This window comes from Marmota marmota, unplaced genomic scaffold (assembly GCF_001458135.2).
Source record: "Marmota marmota marmota unplaced genomic scaffold, marMar, whole genome shotgun sequence".
Taxonomy (NCBI): Eukaryota; Metazoa; Chordata; class Mammalia; order Rodentia; family Sciuridae; genus Marmota; species Marmota marmota.
Window position 1 is genome coordinate 1,411,910 of NW_025999990.1, and position 9,837 is coordinate 1,421,746.

A 9,837-nucleotide genomic window follows, 5' to 3' on the forward strand; every position below is an offset into this window, starting at 1 on the left:
AAAAAAAAAAAAAAAAAAAAAAAAAAAAGAAAAGACGTTTATTTTGAAGGCTCCCGTCCATGATTTGTTGGCTCCATTGCTCTTGGGCCTGTGGTGAGGCAGACTAAATCATGGCAGGAGGGCATGATAGAGCAAATGCACTTACCTTATGGCTGGGAAGATAAAGTAAAAGAGAGCAAGGAGGGGTCAGGGAGCTCACAATCTCCTTCAAGGGCTCACTCCCAGTGACGTAAGACTTTCCACTAGGCCCCACTTCCTAAGGGTTCCATAATTCCCAATAGCACCATCCTGGCAACTGAACCTTGAACACATGGGCCTTTGGGCAACATTTAAGATTCAAACTACAAAGAATGGTTGTTGCCTGTAAAGGAAACCCACTCTTGGCTTCCATGGGCTTTGCCATCCTGCTTATCTCAGAGACAAAACATGTGCCTGGGAAGGAGACTGATCCAATGGGGTTTGCTCAGCCTTATTTTCTTTCTAAATCTCTTATGCCTTATCCCACATATTATTGTCGCATAAAGGATAAAAGAAAAAGGGAAGTGGTCTGATGGATTTCTCATTTGTCAGTATAACTGGCAAAGAAAGGAGGCACAATTATTTTCTAGCTGGTCTAGGATCATTACGCTTTCTTAAATCCTGACTTCGGTGGGACAGAAGTGTATAAATGTGTAAAAAGTACATAGCTGAGCTATAAAATGCCTACCTTTTTTTTTTTTTTTTTTTTTTAAAAAAAACCCAATACTGTAGATCTAGGGATTTAGCTCTGTGGTAGAACAGATACATGTTCTCAAGCATGCAGGAGGGCCTGGGTTCAGTCTCTGGCACTGGAAAAAATAAAAAGACTGTAAATGAGCAACCTGAATAGAAGGAATTATTACAATGGTGAAAAAGAAGTAAGAAAAGTAGTTATTTTTACTCTGTCTCATACTCACTTTTCCTCTAAGAAGCTTGGAACTGATGACATTCTGGCCTTCAGTATACATTTTAAATTTTGTAAGATTAAAAATACTAAACATTTTTTCATTGTTCAAGGAAAAATGCATTAGTATTTGTCAGACTCCAGATACCACGTATGATGACTCTCCTTGGGTCGGTTAGCTAATATTGATAAAAGTGGGCATTATGGTAAGTTAAACAACATTAAGAAACTAGAGCAAATGAGGACAATAATTTAATACAAAGAGGCAAGAGCGAGAACCTCAGACCATGTGAAGAAAGGGTGTTTCATATGAATGGGTTCTTTATTTAATAGGCAACTCCACACCCCACTTACCTGGAATTATTTTATGACAGAATTTTGGTAAAACTTCTCTTTTTTGTTCTAGAGTTTACTTCAAAAGTACTTGGGATGAAAGTATAACCAGAGTTTACACTAGAGGTAAACTCAAAGGAACGTAAGGGGCTGGGCATGGTGGCGCACGTCTATAATCCCAGGGGCTTTGGAGGCGGAGACAGGAGGATTGTGAGTTCAAAGCCAGCCTCAGCAATTTAGCGAGGAACTAAGCAACTTAGTGAGGCCCTGTCTCTAAATAAAATATAAATTAGGGCTGGGGATGTGGCTCAGTTGTCAAGTACCCATGAGTTCAATCCCTGGTACTACCCTCCTCCCCCTCACATAAAAAGGAACATAAGGGCAGGACTGGCTTCATTGTGTGTCACCTCTGTTTTCAGTAACACTGGTCCCCAATTGGGAAGTCCCCAAGTTGTATATAACAAGCCATTGTTGTTCTTTTGAACTTCCTAGTACAGGTAGAACAAAAGCCTCTACATTTTCATTTTGCAATGGGCTTCTAAAAATTATAAATTTGGTCTTGCATAAAAGCTGTATCAATACAGGCCACAGTGGAATAGAATTATTGTCTTAGAACAGACTCATAGAGGGCAACCTTATTCTGAAAGTGGCCATAAAATTAATATCTTAGGTTTTATGAGCCATACAGTCACTTGCCTCAAGTACTCAACTCTGCTATTGCAGCTTAAAAGCAGCTATAAGGGCTGGGGATGTAGCTCAGTGGTAGAGTGCTTGCCCAGCATGCATGAGACTCTGGGTAGCTCCCCAGAAAACACACACAGAACTACTAGAGACAATACATAAGCTAAGAGGTTTTATAAGATCTATTTACAAAATCAAGTGGACTATAGTTGCCCACCCCTTGGCTAGACAAATATTCTTAATGTTGGGATACCAAGAACACTGTCCAGGAGAAAAATAGGTGGGGTGGGCAATATTTTACTACCCGTAATATGCATGGAACACTTTCATAGTTTTTTCTATAACTTAACTATCCATACTATTACTTTCCTAATAGTTGTTATTATGCTAAAAGTTTGTGTATATGAGTGCATTTTATAATCCTATCAACTTCATGAACTATGAATTATCAGCCTCATTTTGCAAGATTCAGAGGTCAAGCAACTTCACCAAGTCACACTGTGAGGGGTTGAGAACACAGCCAATATGCTCACCAGAAAAATATATTGCATCACCTGGTGGGATATGTGGGAGGCAATTAGCTACAAGTAGTATTTGCAACTAACAACATAGGTGAATGGATTATTTATTTATTTAAAATATAAGTGGTTAAAGACTTGAATTCAGCCTTGAAGTAACATCTTCCTCACTCACTAACATTATGTTTTCTTTATGGGGGGAAATTATAGTTTAGAATCTTTACTTGCATGTGCTTTCTTGGTACCCATGACAGAGGATTATGCAGGGATCTTTAAACCATGCTGCCAGCAGAAAACTAAGTTAAAAGTGTCACTGAAGATTTCAGGAATTGGAAGATGATAGAATTTGAAGGATGTTTGCAAGTGAATCTCTCTGGGGGCCCGATGCTAATGACTAAAATGCTATTGCTGTTCCTTTCAGGTAGTCCCCACTCCGTGCAGACACCCAAGAGAATCTTTATCCAACACATACCCTGAGCTCCCCATACCCTCTCTTCACAAACTGACAAACCCAAAACAAATATTAGCTACAAAATAAATTTTAGCAACATGATTATTTCTCCTCCTCCTCCTCCTCCTCCTCCTTCTCCTCCTTCTCTCCTCCTCCTCCTCCTTCTCCTCCTTCTCTCCTCCTCCTCCTCCTCCTCCTTCTTTTGTACCAAGTATTGAACGCAGGGGCACTCGACCACTGAACCACATCCTCAGCCCTATTTTTTTTTTTTTTTGTATTTTACTTAGAGGAAGGGTGTTGCTGAGTTGCTTAGCACCTTGATTTTGCTGAAGCTGGCTTTGAACTTGAGATCCTCCTGCCTCAGCCTCCTGACCTCTGCTCAGGTTGCAGGCTGCGCCACCACACCCAGCTGATTTCTTGTTCTTAACATAGGATTGTCAATTCAGAAGAATAATGGAGAGAGAAGGATGAACTCAGAGAGAAGCTTCTTCTCCACTTAGAATTTAATCATTGCAATGGTGGGGGGGAAACAGGAAAACAAAAATCACCTTCCTCACTTGAGCTGGAAGGAGGAATGCAGCCCCTGGGGTTAGGGAAAGGAAACCCCTCTGCCTTGGGTTGCCTTTGGGTTTCTCAAGTTCTAGAAAACTACCTCCCAAAGTCCAGGGAGGCCTGTTGTTTTGTCTCCAGCTGTCTTTTCAGCCGTGTGACAGCTTAAAAAAGGCTTGTCAGTGTTCTGACACCAGTAGGGACCAGGAGGGTTCAGGGTGAGAGGTGTGCCGGTGGCATCAAAAGGAAGTGAACGCTGGGCAGCAAGAAGAGGAAAGAGTCTTAAAATTAGGCAAGTAGAAATTCACATTGAAAGATTTTTATGCATTTTTTCCCTCTAGTTACTCAACTACCATAAAAAGGATACAAAATCCGGCTTATTCCCATAAAATTTTGAGCCCAGAGGTCATTTATAGTATCATTAAAAGAAGGGCAATATTAACTCAGCACCTAAGATAAAAGTGAGAATTGGCCCCTTGGTGGGGGTGAGGTTGTTACCATGGAAATGAGGATCTGTTTTTTAAACAGTGTTTTGTTGAGTTGATAGAACAATGATTCCAGATATTTTTAAAAGTCTTTATTTCTCCCACTCAGAAATAAGCTGACACTTAAAAGTAGGCCACTCAGTTTTATAGAGAAGCTTGTTGACAAAACTAGAAATGGAGATACATAGTTATTCCTTGATATCTATGGGTTATGGGACTCAGGATCCAGTCTGGGGATGCTCGCATCCCTTAGACAAAACTGAGCAGTTTCTGCATATGACCTATGCAGATCCTCCTGTGTACTTAAATCATCTCTCCACTGCTTATAATACCAAGTATGATGGAAATGCTATGTAGATAGTTGTCATGTGGTATTGTTTAGGCAATGATGACATGGCGGGGGGGGAGTCTGTGCATGTTCAATACAGTTGTGACTTTTTTCCCTGAATATTTTTGATCTACAGTTGGTTGAATTCATGGATGCTGAACCCAGGGACATGGAGGGCTGGATGAATTGTGACTATGTTTCCGAGTGGTTTCAACGTGTTGAATTCAATGACACATTATGTAATATTAAGTAGAAGGCCAAGTAAGTCAAGTGCACATCTACCAGTCCATTATCACATAAAGAAGTGACTCTACTCTTAAGAAAACACGGTATCCCAGGAGCAGGCCTGGCAGGAGACTATTCCCCACTCAGAAAGTCTTTATCATCTCCTCATTTTCACGTCTTTCTCTTCTTCTCTATTTCCCATTTCCCTTTCCCTTTCCTCTAGCCATCAACGAGTGCCGCATACCTCATAGCATGTTTTCCAAGAGGCAAGTAAAAAAGGCCAAAGGTACAAAGTGTATCCTGTGAAGCAGTTAGAATGAACTGTTTTCTGTCATTTTATTTCAGAGAAGCTGGCTGTAGTAAAGGTTCCTTGTAAGGAGTGGAGATGATGACAGTTTGGTGACAACATGGGGGTGGGGGATGTGGAAGTGGGAGGAGAACCCTGTTGCCCTGCAGCCTTTCCACCAGTTATCCAGCACCCACTTAAACAATCTGTTACTTGGACCATCCTCTCTGTCCTGCCTGAGGTCATGCTTGAAGATTGTTTCCCCAGCTAAGGTGGTAATTATGGGAGGACAGGAAAGAGAAGAATAAAAAGCCTGGTGGCACTCCTTGAAAACCCTACTAGGTAATCTTCTAGATCATCCTTGGTCCCTTGGGCTATACACTCAACACATGGTCAAATAGAGATAAAGGAACAAAAAAATCTTGAGTCCACCTGGGAGAGGGCCTGAGGTAAGCAGAGAGAGCAGCCTCAGACTGCAGACCTGAGGACAGATGTGTCCAGAGGTAATAGGCTTGTTAAGACTGGATGAGAGTCATTTTGGAAGTGTCAATTCTGAGGTACCTAAGAAAATCATTCTCCTCACTCTATGGCCACAGCCTTGCTTGATCTGAGCATCATCTGTGTTAGTTGTCTATTGCTGTTTTACAAATCGCCCCAAAACATAACAGCCTAAAAACAACAAGCAGTTCTTATCTCATAATGAGTCAGGAGTCTGGGTGCAGCCAATGTGAATCTAAGTCCTTTGGTTCAGGAGCCCTTGTAAGGCGGCAGTCATGGTGCCAGCTGAGGCTGCAGATTTCTCAAGACTTGAGCCAAAGACCTGTTCCAAGCTTGCTGCACTGACTCATAGACCTCAGTTCCTCTCTGACTCCTGGCCAGTGACCCCAGTTCCTTGCCTGTCACAGGGAGCTCACAACCTGGCAGGGACTTCTCAGTGACCCAACAAAGAAAGGGAGAGCAGTTGGAAGACAGTGAAAGCTATCTAGAAGGCATGGATACTTTGTTACCTAATCTTGAGAGTGACAGATCATCCCATTTGCTGTCCTCTACTCCTTGAAAGTGAATCCAATCCATGCTGAAGAAAGGGGTTTCTCAAAGGTAGAAATACCAGGAGGCAGGGGTTACTGCATCATTTTAGAAGCTGTCAACTTGATATTCAATTGTGGTCTTCAGATTTAAGTCTAAATTACTTTTAGTTGCCTTCAAAAAACAAGTCAACCCTCAAAGGGTAAAGATGTGCCACCATTAGAGATATTAAAAATCAGAACTGTCATGTATCCTTAAAGTATTAAACATCTGACTTTTAAAAGAGGCTGTGTCGTAGAGAAAAATACCCTTTGGGTGTACAAAATCTGATGACTGTGAACCTTACCAGTTCCACTCATCAGATTCATTTTGTTGCCAGGGGAGATTTTTTTTGTATGTTGGTAATAGCAAAATGTAATATTCTCTTTTTCAAAGTAAAAATATGTTCCTTGTGTGAGTCTAGATCCTACTAAATTCTAGGGGCCTTGGAATGAGCAGGAAGGGCAGTGAGTTTGGTTATTTGAGCCTCTCTGAAAAGGCAGCAGATATGTGGGCACTGAGTGCAGCCTTAGCTTCTGTAGGCTGGCCCCAGCACAGTGTCATTATGCTCTGCATGCACAGCATGGAGGGAAAGAGACCCAGGACCAAGGTGGATAGAATGTGACTTCAGGGTGGCTTTGCCCACTTTGCTTTCTGTGAAGACTTGGTTGCTTCGAAAATGAGATTCTTTTGGTCTAGAAGGAGGAAAGTTCTTATTCAGAATCTTGGAGATACTGTGTACCAGGGGAAAAACTGTATCATGGTTGCTGAGTGCTCCAAGTGTTGGTGGTATGTGGCCCAGCTGCAGGCTCTTTGCTAGAGCACCGCGGGGAATGCAAAGTGGAGCGTCCCTCTTAAGAGAGCTGATAATCTCTAATTCACATTCTATGACTCCACCACAGAAATCCACTCCCTTGTGGAGCTCTAGACTTTGGCCTACACCCAATTCCCTATTTCTTCTAACTTGCTCCTGGTCTTAGTTATTAAGCCAAAGCTTTGTTCTAAGTACAACCTGTTGCAGATTGGGTCTTTTTACCTCTAACTCTAAAGATAAGTTATACGTTAGCAAGAATATTAAGAGGTGGGGTAAGGTATAAAGGCAGAAAGTTTAACTCATTGGTGACCAGAGCAGGCCTCCAGGATTATTCAAAGTCAGAGGAAAGGAACAAGATCTGGGTGGCCTGATTGTCTTTGCGGCATTTGAGTAGAAAGAATATGCAGAAGAGGCCCAGGAGGAAAGACCCAGAGCAACTAAACTGTACCTAAACACTTTTGTTGTTCATATAGGAAGCTGTATCCTGAGAGGTGCTTCCGATCTCCACTCATAGACGAGGGGGCTGAAAGGTTAGGGCAAAGAGACTTAGCCTGTTGGAGGGAGTGGACAGACCAAGTGCTGGGGCTCAAACATATTTAAAGTATTTTTTGGATATACTGTATATGTAGAAGTTTCATTTCAAGTAAAGTGTGTGTGTGTGTGTGTGTGTGTGTGTAACTGCATGTGTACATGCAAGCCCTGGGGTGGGGTTTGGGGTTTGTCTTGTACTCATTTCTGCTTAAGACCAATGTAGGGAGTTCTTCCTGAAAGTTTATAAGCTAGTTATTTCCCTTGCAACACAAGCCCATAAACACAAATTTGTGTTTCTTGCCCCCTACGCTAGAATATAGTGCAGCACAGAAAGTCAGAATTACCAAAATCTACTACTAATTCCTGGCACATCCCTTCCTAACACCCTGAGCAGGGTTTTCTACAAGTCAGCTCTTGCTCAGCATCCCACTAAACATTCTCCTGCTCAAGGTACCACAGTTCCTGAGTTTGAAAAACACAAAGTCTTAGGAAAAAGAATCTGCTTAGACTATGTCATGCGTGTGACAGGGAAAAGAAAAAGGAAAAAAATGTGAAAGTCTGTGCTTTCATGGTGATAAGATCTATAAAAAGAGACATGGCTCTTTCTTTTGCCTTTATTGCATTTTCAGTTTGTATCATTATTAGGTGTTCAGAGTGCATGATGAACTAATAGATTGTTTCAAGAAAAGCAGAGACTAATTTTATTAAAAGAACAGAAAAGCTATGATATTTCCAGTCATTATCTGTTTTTCCCTAAATGTGTTACAAATATAAACAGGAGGTAAGTATGGGAAGAAAAAGCAATCAAGTTCTAAAAGGAAAGGCAAGAGAAAAGGAGGCACCTAAAATGTAGGTCTTGTCATATGACTACCTTCACACCTTGACAAACATCCCTTTTGTCAATTCTTTTGGATAAAGAAACATTTGTTAATAATGCAAAGTTTACATTAACAAAGTTGTTCGGTAATATGAGTTAATTATTGTCAGAGTTCTTATTGAATTTTTGGCCCAGGTTTTAGACTATTTACCAAAAGTTAGGCCTGGCACAAATTGACATGTGTAAACTGACCTAATGTGACCAATTGCAGTAGGCCACCGTGACATCTGGTTGTCAGTACAGACGTGGAGAACTTTGGGTTCAGACTCTGACTGAGAACATGCCCTCTTCCCAGCGAGTGTGACTTGGCTTGGGGCCTGAATGAATGTTCTTCCTTAGAACTGGCTGCAGAAACTTGGGAACTGAGAATCCCATTTGGAATTGATCACTCAGTTTTGGGCAAAACATAGTTCTAACACAAAGTCCTCTGAAGAATATGAAAGTAAAATTCATTTTTTCCCTCCATTAATAGAAAACTTCAAATTTCTAGAGCTTAATTCCAACATTCAATGTAGAATTAGAATTTGGCATTCTCCAGACTTTTGCTATTTCTCCGAGAAGTAGTGCTACTATAGATGCTGTGGGAAGTGGAATTGAAATCATGATTTTATTCTTTAAAAGTCGTACACTCTTATAGGAAACTGAAGCGCACTCTATACACATTGCAAACCAATAGGAGAGAATTGCTTCAGGGTTCCGGTGGATCTCTTGAAATTATATGCAAAAAAATTCATGGATGTACTTTATTTTTTCAGAAGAGAATGCCAAGAGTTTAAAACTAGATGTTTAAGGAGGCTCATTCTATTAAGAGAGAAAAGAAGAACTAACATATATTATTGTGCCAGAACTTACACTAGGCACTTTATAGGTGACTTATTAAATTGTCATAGCATAGCTCCGCATTTATAAGGAGGAGCTATGTTGTCCTTGTTTGAGATATTTATTTATTTCCCCCGCTAAAAATCTTTCTTCAGCAATATTTCTTTCCTTTTATCCAAGGTTCCTACAATGGGCCTTCAAATCTCAAGGTGACCCACCTGAGGAGGGTTTTTGTGCTTCTGGATGGCTGTGACCAATCTGGGGCCCCCAAGGCAGGTTGTGAGTCTTCAGCTACCATGCTACCCACTTTCTCATTTCTGGAGTCCCTAAGCTATTGTCAGACACAGAGTTAGTTATTCCAAAGTTAACACTGCACCTCCTTTTCCATAAGTCTCTCTCAGTAAATGACATGTGGAGATGGGAATGTTACCCAGAACTTCAACCTGTGACAAGGAGAGCCTCACTCTACTCACTAGTTACACTTGAGGCAACCTTAGTGTAGGCTCCTTCAAAATGTCCTCCTAGTAAAATATTAGTAGCTTCATCTGCAGTCAGCAATTTCTGATTTAAAAATCCCAACAACTTAGATTTACAAAAAGAGTTACATCAGGTAAGCCTGTGTGAGTGATGTCACGACATTTACCTTCAGTCTTACATGAGGAGGCCACGTGCTCAGCTGGCACTTCCTCCAATTTTGTATAAACCCTTGGGAACATGTCCTCCTCTCTAGTTCTCACCTTCATTACTCATAAACCAGGTGAACGTCCATTAAGTTTCCCTCCTAGACTAATTATCTATCAAATTACAGATACCATTTCCATCTCTTCATATGTAAATTATAAACTCCTGCTGTTTTAACTACTGATTCTTCCTCTTTCTGACTCCAGTGGTCCTTCTAGTAACAAGCTGCCCCCTCTTAAATAGCCTCTGTCGTTTTATCTCCCCCCCCCCCC